This window comes from Lissotriton vulgaris, unplaced genomic scaffold, assembly GCF_964263255.1.
Source record: "Lissotriton vulgaris unplaced genomic scaffold, aLisVul1.2 SCAFFOLD_170, whole genome shotgun sequence".
Classification (NCBI taxonomy): Eukaryota; Metazoa; Chordata; class Amphibia; order Caudata; family Salamandridae; genus Lissotriton; species Lissotriton vulgaris.
In genome coordinates, this window is record NW_028241432.1 from 2,427,909 (window position 1) to 2,437,415 (window position 9,507).

Sequence of the window (9,507 nt, forward strand, 5' to 3'; positions counted from 1 at the left end):
AGAGATAACACCCCCCCATTACGTCATGCTTCAGAAATGTGGAAAAGGGTCCGTTTTCAAATGTTTTATTTTTGAACGTCAGTTCACATTTGTAGGTGGATCATCAGTGTTAGAGCTAAAATTAGCATGTTTAAAGTGATTTTCATGCTTCCAGGGGCTCGGGAAGTGAATTAAATACTATTTGGAGGCATTTAATGTTCAAGCAAAAACAGCTGATTTTTGACAAAAGAGATAACACCCCCCCATTACGTCATGCTTCAGAAATGTGGAAAATGGTCCGTTTTCAAATGTTTTATTTTTGAACGTCAGTTCACATTTGTAGGTGGATCATCAGTGTTAAAGCTAAAATTAGCATGTTTAAAGTGATTTTCATGCTTCCAGGGGCCCTAAACACAAGATTTATGGAATGGTTAAAAGTGCATGAAAATGGCCAATTTACTCACTCTGAGTTCTCAAAAAGGGTTTCTTCACCCCGGGAAGTTAATTAAACACCATTTGGAGGCATTTAATGTTCAATCAAAAACAGCTGATTTTTGACAAAAGAGATAACACCCCCCCAGTTTTAGAGCTAAAATTAGCATGTTTAAAGTGATTTTCATGCTTCCAGGGGCCCTAAACACAAGATTTATGGAATGGTTAAAAGTGCATGAAAATGGCCAATTTACTCACTCTGAGTTCTCAAAAAGGGTTTCTTCACCCCGGGAAGTTAATTAAATACCATTTGGAGGCATTTAATGTTCGAGCAAAAACGGCTGATTTTCGACAAAAGAGATACCCCCCCATTACGTCATGCTTCAGAAATGTGGAAAATGGTCCGTTTTCAAATGTTTTATTTTTGAACGTCAGTTCACATTTGTAGGTGGATCATCAGTGTTAGAGCTAAAATTAGCATGTTTAAAGTGATTTTCATGCTTCCAGGGGCTCGGGAAGTGAATTAAATACTTTTTGGAGGCATTTAATGTTCAAGCAAAAACAGCTGATTTTTGACAAAAGAGATAACACCCCCCCCATTATGTCATGCTTCAGAAATGTGGAAAATGGTCCATTTTCAAATGTTTTATTTTTGAACGTCAGTTCACATTTGTAGGTGGATCATCAGTGTTAGAGCTAAAATTAGCATGTTTAAAGTGATTTTCATGCTTCCAGGGGCCCTAAACACAAGATTTATGGAATGGTTAAAAGTGCATGAAAATGGCCAATTTACTCACTCTGAGTTCTCAAAAAGGGTTTCTTCACCCCGGGAAGTTAATTAAATGCCATTTGGAGGCATTTAATGTTCGAGCAAAAACGGCTGATTTTCGACAAAAGAGATAACACCCCCCTATTACGTCATGCTTCAGAAATGTGGAAAATGGTCTGTTTTCAAATGTTTTATTTTTGAACGTCAGTTCACATTTGTAGGTGGATCATCAGTGTTAGAGCTAAAATTTGCATGTTTAAAGTGATTTTCATGCTTCCAGGGGCTCGGGAAGTGAATTAAATACTATTTGGAGGCATTTAATGTTCAATCAAAAACAGCTGATTTTTGACAAAAGAGATAACACCCCCCCATTACGTCATGCTTCAGAAATGTGGAAAATGGTCCGTTTTCAAATGTTTTATTTTTGAACCTCAGTTCACATTTGTAGGTGGATCATCAGTGTTAGAGCTAAAATTAGCATGTTTAAAGTGATTTTCATGCTTCCAGGGGCTCAGGAAGTGAATTAAATACTATTTGGAGGCATTTAATGTTCAAACAAAAACAGCTGATTTTTGACAAAAGAGATAACACCCCCCCATTACGTCATGCTTCAGAAATTTCGAAAATGGTCCGTTTTCAAATGTTTTATTTTTGAACGTCAGTTCACATTTGTAGGTGGATCATCAGTGTTAGAGCTAAAATTAGCATGTTTAAAGTGATTTTCATGCTTCCAGGGGCCCTAAACACAAGATTTATGGAATGGTTAAAAGTGCATGAAAATGGCCAATTTACTCACTCTGAGTTCTCAAAAAGGGTTTCTTCACCCCGGGAAGTTAATTAAATACCATTTGGAGGCATTTAATGTTCGAGCAAAAACGGCTGATTTTCGACAAAAGAGATAACACCCCCCCCATTACGTCATGCTTCAGAAATGTGGAAAATGGTCCGTTTTCAAATGTTTTATTTTTTAACGTCAGTTCACATTTGTAGGTGGATCATCAGTGTTAGAGCTAAAATTAGCATGTTTAAAGTGATTTTCATGCTTCCAGGGGCTCGGGAAGTGAATTAAATACTATTTGGAGGAATTTAATGTTCAAGCAAAAACAGCTGATTTTTGACAAAAGAGATAACACCCCCCCATTACGTCATGCTTCAGAAATGTGGAAAATGGTCCGTTTTCAAATGTTTTATTTTTGAACGTCAGTTCACATTTGTAGGTGGATCTTCAGTGTTAGAGCTAAAATTAGCATGTTTAAAGTGATTTTCATGCTTCCAGGGGCCCTAAACACAAGATTTATGGAATGGTTAAAAGTGCATGAAAATGACAAATTTACTCACTCTGAGTTCTCAAAAAGGGTTTCTTCACCCCGGGAAGTTAATTAAATACCATTTGGAGGCATTTAATGTTCAAGCAAAAACGGCTGATTTTCGACATAAGAGATAACACCCCCCCATTACGTCATGCTTCAGAAATGTGGAAAATGGTCCGTTTTCAAATGTTTTATTTTTTAACGTCAGTTCACATTTGTAGGTGGATCATCAGTGTTAGAGCTAAAATTAGCATGTTTAAAGTGATTTTCATGCTTCCAGGGGCCCTAAACACAAGATTTATGGAATGGTTAAAAGTGCATGAAAATGGCCAATTTACTCACTCTGAGTTCTCAAAAAGGGTTTCTTCACCCCGGGAAGTTAATTAAATACCATTTGGAGGCATTTAATGTTCGAGCAAAAACGGCTGATTTTCGACAAAAGAGATAACACCCCCCCATTACGTCATGCTTCAGAAATGTGGAAAAGGGTCCGTTTTCAAATGTTTTATTTTTGAACGTCAGTTCACATTTGTAGGTGGATCATCAGTGTTAGAGCTAAAATTAGCATGTTTAAAGTGATTTTCATGCTTCCAGGGGCTCGGGAAGTGAATTAACACCTTCGCTGCTAAGGCAATTCCCCTCCTGTGCTGGAAATTGCTATTTTTCATTGTTTTATGACGAGCTGGGCTCGTCATCAGCACACGACCACTGTGCACCATGACGAGCCCAGCTCGTCATCAGCATCGAAAGGGTTAAATACTATTTGGAGGCATTTAATGTTCAAGCAAAAACAGCTGATTTTTGACAAAAGAGATAACACCCCCCCATTACGTCATGCTTCAGAAATGTGGAAAATGGTCCGTTTTCAAATGTTTTATTTTTGAACGTCAGTTCACATTTGTAGGTGGATCATCAGTGTTAAAGCTAAAATTAGCATGTTTAAAGTGATTTTCATGCTTCCAGGGGCCCTAAACACAAGATTTATGGAATGGTTAAAAGTGCATGAAAATGGCCAATTTACTCACTCTGAGTTCTCAAAAAGGGTTTCTTCACCCCGGGAAGTTAATTAAATACCATTTGGAGGCATTTAATGTTCAATCAAAAACAGCTGATTTTTGACAAAAGAGATAACACCCCCCCAGTTTTAGAGCTAAAATTAGCATGTTTAAAGTGATTTTCATGCTTCCAGGGGCCCTAAACACAAGATTTATGGAATGGTTAAAAGTGCATGAAAATGGCCAATTTACTCACTCTGAGTTCTCAAAAAGGGTTTCTTCACCCCGGGAAGTTAATTAAATACCATTTGGAGGCATTTAATGTTCGAGCAAAAACGGCTGATTTTCGACAAAAGAGATACCCCCCCATTACGTCATGCTTCAGAAATGTGGAAAATGGTCCGTTTTCAAATGTTTTATTTTTGAACGTCAGTTCACATTTGTAGGTGGATCATCAGTGTTAGAGCTAAAATTAGCATGTTTAAAGTGATTTTCATGCTTCCAGGGGCTCGGGAAGTGAATTAAATACTTTTTGGAGGCATTTAATGTTCAAGCAAAAACAGCTGATTTTTGACAAAAGAGATAACACCCCCCCCATTATGTCATGCTTCAGAAATGTGGAAAATGGTCCATTTTCAAATGTTTTATTTTTGAACGTCAGTTCACATTTGTAGGTGGATCATCAGTGTTAGAGCTAAAATTAGCATGTTTAAAGTGATTTTCATGCTTCCAGGGGCCCTAAACACAAGATTTATGGAATGGTTAAAAGTGCATGAAAATGGCCAATTTACTCACTCTGAGTTCTCAAAAAGGGTTTCTTCACCCCGGGAAGTTAATTAAATGCCATTTGGAGGCATTTAATGTTCGAGCAAAAACGGCTGATTTTCGACAAAAGAGATAACACCCCCCTATTACGTCATGCTTCAGAAATGTGGAAAATGGTCTGTTTTCAAATGTTTTATTTTTGAACGTCAGTTCACATTTGTAGGTGGATCATCAGTGTTAGAGCTAAAATTTGCATGTTTAAAGTGATTTTCATGCTTCCAGGGGCTCGGGAAGTGAATTAAATACTATTTGGAGGCATTTAATGTTCAATCAAAAACAGCTGATTTTTGACAAAAGAGATAACACCCCCCCATTACGTCATGCTTCAGAAATGTGGAAAATGGTCCGTTTTCAAATGTTTTATTTTTGAACCTCAGTTCACATTTGTAGGTGGATCATCAGTGTTAGAGCTAAAATTTGCATGTTTAAAGTGATTTTCATGCTTCCAGGGGCTCAGGAAGTGAATTAAATACTATTTGGAGGCATTTAATGTTCAAGCAAAAACAGCTGATTTTTGACAAAAGAGATAACACCCCCCCATTACGTCATGCTTCAGAAATGTGGAAAATGGTCCGTTTTCAAATGTTTTATTTTTGAACGTCAGTTCACGTTTGTAGGTGGATCATCAGTGTTAGAGCTAAAATTAGCATGTTTAAAGTGATTTTCATGCTTCCAGGGGCCCTAAACACAAGATTTATGGAATGGTTAAAAGTGCATGAAAATGGCCAATTTACTCACTCTGAGTTCTCAAAAAGGGTTTCTTCACCCCGGGAAGTTAATTAAATACCATTTGGAGGCATTTAATGTTCGAGCAAAAACGGCTGATTTTCGACAAAAGAGATAACACCCCCCCCCCATTACATCATGCTTCAGAAATGTGGAAAATGGTCCGTTTTCAAATGTTTTATTTTTGAACGTCAGTACACATTTGTAGGTGGATCATCAGTGTTAGAGCTAAAATTAGCATGTTTAAAGTGATTTTCATGCTTCCAGGGGCTCGGGAAGTGAATTAAATACTATTTGGAGGCATTTAATGTTCAATCAAAAACAGCTGATTTTTGACAAAAGAGATAACACCCCCCCAGTTTTAGAGCTAAAATTAGCATGTTTAAAGTGATTTTCATGCTTCCAGGGGCCCTAAACACAAGATTTATGGAATGGTTAAAAGTGCATGAAAATGGCCAATTTACTCACTCTGAGTTCTCAAAAAGGGTTTCTTCACCCCGGGAAGTTAATTAAATACCATTTGGAGGCATTTAATGTTCGAGCAAAAACGGCTGATTTTCGACAAAAGAGATAACACCCCCCCATTACGTCATGCTTCAGAAATGTGGAAAATGGTCCGTTTTCAAATGTTTTATTTTTTAACGTCAGTTCACATTTGTAGGTGGATCATCAGTGTTAGAGCTAAAATTAGCATGTTTAAAGTGATTTTCATGCTTCCAGGGGCTCGGGAAGTGAATTAAATACTATTTGGAGGCATTTAATGTTCAATCAAAAACAGCTGATTTTTGACAAAAGAGATAACACCCCCCCATTACGTCATGCTTCAGAAATGTGGAAAATGGTCCGTTTTCAAATGTTTTATTTTTGAACGTCAGTTCACATTTGTAGGTGGATCATCAGTGTTAGAGCTAAAATTAGCATGTTTAAAGTGATTTTCATGCTTCCAGGGGCCCTAAACACAAGATTTATGGAATGGTTAAAAGTGCATGAAAATGGCCAATTTACTCACTCTGAGTACTCAAAAAGGGTTTCTTCACCCCGGGAAGTTAATTAAATACCATTTGGAGGCATTTAATGTTCGAGCAAAAACGGCTGATTTTCGACAAAAGAGATAACACCCCCCTATTACGTCATGCTTCAGAAATGTGGAAAATGGTCCGTTTTCAAATGTTTTATTTTTGAACGTCAGTTCAAATTTGTAGGTGGATCATCAGTGTTAGAGCTAAAATTAGCATGTTTAAAGTGATTTTCATGCTTCCAGGGGCTCGGGAAGTGAATTAAATACTATTTGGAGGCATTTAATGTTCAATCAAAAACAGCTGATTTTTGACAAAAGAGATAACACCCCCCCATTACGTCATGCTTCAGAAATGTGGAAAATGGTCCGTTTTCAAATGTTTTATTTTTGAACGTCAGTTCACATTTGTAGGTGGATCATCAGTGTTAGAGCTAAAATTAGCATGTTTAAAGTGATTTTCATGCTTCCAGGGGCCCTAATCACAAGATTTATGGAATGGTTAAAAGTGCATGAAAATGGCCAATTTACTCACTCTGAGTTCTCAAAAAGGGTTTCTTCACCCCGGGAAGTTAATTAAATACCATTTGGAGGCATTTAATGTTCGAGCAAAAACGGCTGATTTTCGACAAAAGAGATAACACCCCCCCATTACGTCATGCTTCAGAAATGTGGAAAATGGTCCGTTTTCAAATGTTTTATTTTTGAACCTCAGTTCACATTTGTAGGTGGATCATCAGTGTTAGAGCTAAAATTAGCACGTTTAAAGTGATTTTCATGCTTCCAGGGGCTCGGGAAGTGAATTAAATACTATTTGAAGGCATTTAATGTTCAATCAAAAACAGCTGATTTTTGACAAAAGAGATAACACACCCCCATTACGTCATGCTTCAGAAATGTGGAAAATGGTCCGTTTTCAAATGTTTTATTTTTGAACGTCAGTTCAGATTTGTAGGTGGATCATCAGTGTTAGAGCTAAAATTAGCATGTTTAAAGTGATTTTCATGCTTCCAGGGGCCCTAAACACAAGATTTATGGAATGGTTAAAAGTGCATGAAAATGACCAATTTACTCACTCTGAGTTCTCAAAAAGGGTTTCTTCACCCCGGGAAGTTAATTAAATACCATTTGGAGGCATTTAATGTTCGAGCAAAAACGGCTGATTTTCGACATAAGAGATAACACCCCCCCATTACGTCATGCTTCAGAAATGTGGAAAATGGTCCGTTTTCAAATGTTTTATTTTTTAACGTCAGTTCACATTTGTAGGTGGATCATCAGTGTTAGAGCTAAAATTAGCATGTTTAAAGTTATTTTCATGCTTCCAGGGGCCCTAAACACAAGATTTATGGAATGGTTAAAAGTGCATGAAAATGGCCAATTTACTCACTCTGAGTTCTCAAAAAGGGTTTCTTCACCCCGGGAAGTTAATTAAATACCATTTGGAGGCATTTAATGTTCGAGCAAAAACGGCTGATTTTCGACAAAAGAGATAACACCCCCCCATTACGTCATGCTTCAGAAATGTGGAAAAGGGTCCGTTTTCAAATGTTTTATTTTTGAACGTCAGTTCACATTTGTAGGTGGATCATCAGTGTTAGAGCTAAAATTAGCATGTTTAAAGTGATTTTCATGCTTCCAGGGGCTCGGGAAGTGAATTAAATACTTTTTGGAGGCATTTAATGTTCAAGCAAAAACAGCTGATTTTTGACAAAAGAGATAACACCCCCCCCATTATGTCATGCTTCAGAAATGTGGAAAATGGTCCATTTTCAAATGTTTTATTTTTGAACGTCAGTTCACATTTGTAGGTGGATCATCAGTGTTAGAGCTAAAATTAGCATGTTTAAAGTGCTTTTCATGCTTCCAGGGGCCCTAAACACAAGATTTATGGAATGGTTAAAAGTGCATGAAAATGGCCAATTTACTCACTCTGAGTTCTCAAAAAGGGTTTCTTCACCCCGGGAAGTTAATTAAATGCCATTTGGAGGCATTTAATGTTCGAGCAAAAACGGCTGATTTTCGACAAAAGAGATAACACCCCCCTATTACGTCATGCTTCAGAAATGTGGAAAATGGTCTGTTTTCAAATGTTTTATTTTTGAACGTCAGTTCACATTTGTAGGTGGATCATCAGTGTTAGAGCTAAAATTTGCATGTTTAAAGTGATTTTCATGCTTCCAGGGGCTCGGGAAGTGAATTAAATACTATTTGGAGGCATTTAATGTTCAATCAAAAACAGCTGATTTTTGACAAAAGAGATAACACCCCCCCATTACGTCATGCTTCAGAAATGTGGAAAATGGTCCGTTTTCAAATGTTTTATTTTTGAACCTCAGTTCACATTTGTAGGTGGATCATCAGTGTTAGAGCTAAAATTAGCATGTTTAAAGTGATTTTCATGCTTCCAGGGGCTCAGGAAGTGAATTAAATACTATTTGGAGGCATTTAATGTTCAAGCAAAAACAGCTGCTTTTTGACAAAAGAGATAACACCCCCCCATTATAGCCGAGATACCCGCCACCCCCTCTCAACACAATCCCCAAAAGGAGTGAAACCGGAAACAGTTCTTGAAGTTTTTGGAAGTGGGATGGAGTGACCATCCCGGCCGTATTTATTAAAAAACAAAATTAAAACATTAAACGTTTCATGTTATGTACAATTTCATTACCATATTGCGATGTTTGGCTAACCTTAACAGATTCTCTAATACAGAGGTTCTCCTAGCCGAACTAGCAACCTACAAAACATTTCTTGACATATTGAAATTGTACAACCTAACGTTTAAGGGCCAACGGCCAGGTCATAACCGGTGTCAAGATCCCTAACCGGACTTACCCCTCCCACTTGGGATGGGCGACAGCACGGAGGCGTACCTCAAGTGCAACTACTACCAATTTCCCTTGACTTGACGGGGGCACCTAAAATTCGACGCCAGTTAAAGGTCGTTTGAATACTCGTGTGAGGTATCTAGAAGGTATCGTGTCCCTTATCCCAACCCCACACAACTTACCGCATCTGCCGTCGCAGATGTCACTGGCCCCGGGAAATTCCCCAGGAGGGGGCTGTAACCCCTCCTACAAAGGAAGGGGCCTTGACCGCCTTTCCTTTACTTCCGGCGACCCATCCTTAGAAGGGACCGCCTCCCCATTGAGGGGCCAATGGCCACCTCTCCCGAGCGCTCCCATCCGTGTTGGGTGACGCCCACTCATAGGGATCTACTAATTAGTGCTCACCGATCATGACCTTACCGCCTACCAAAATAAATACGACAGTGCTAATCAACCTAAGAATACATTGGTCACTATGACCGAAAGAGCATACATCAAAATTCGACACTAACTGAATATCTTTAATGGTAAACATACTTAAAAACGAACATTCTTTATTAACTCAAAATCATCATGGCACTACAACCTGGAAACGAAAACAAACAAGAATAATCAACTTTATTAT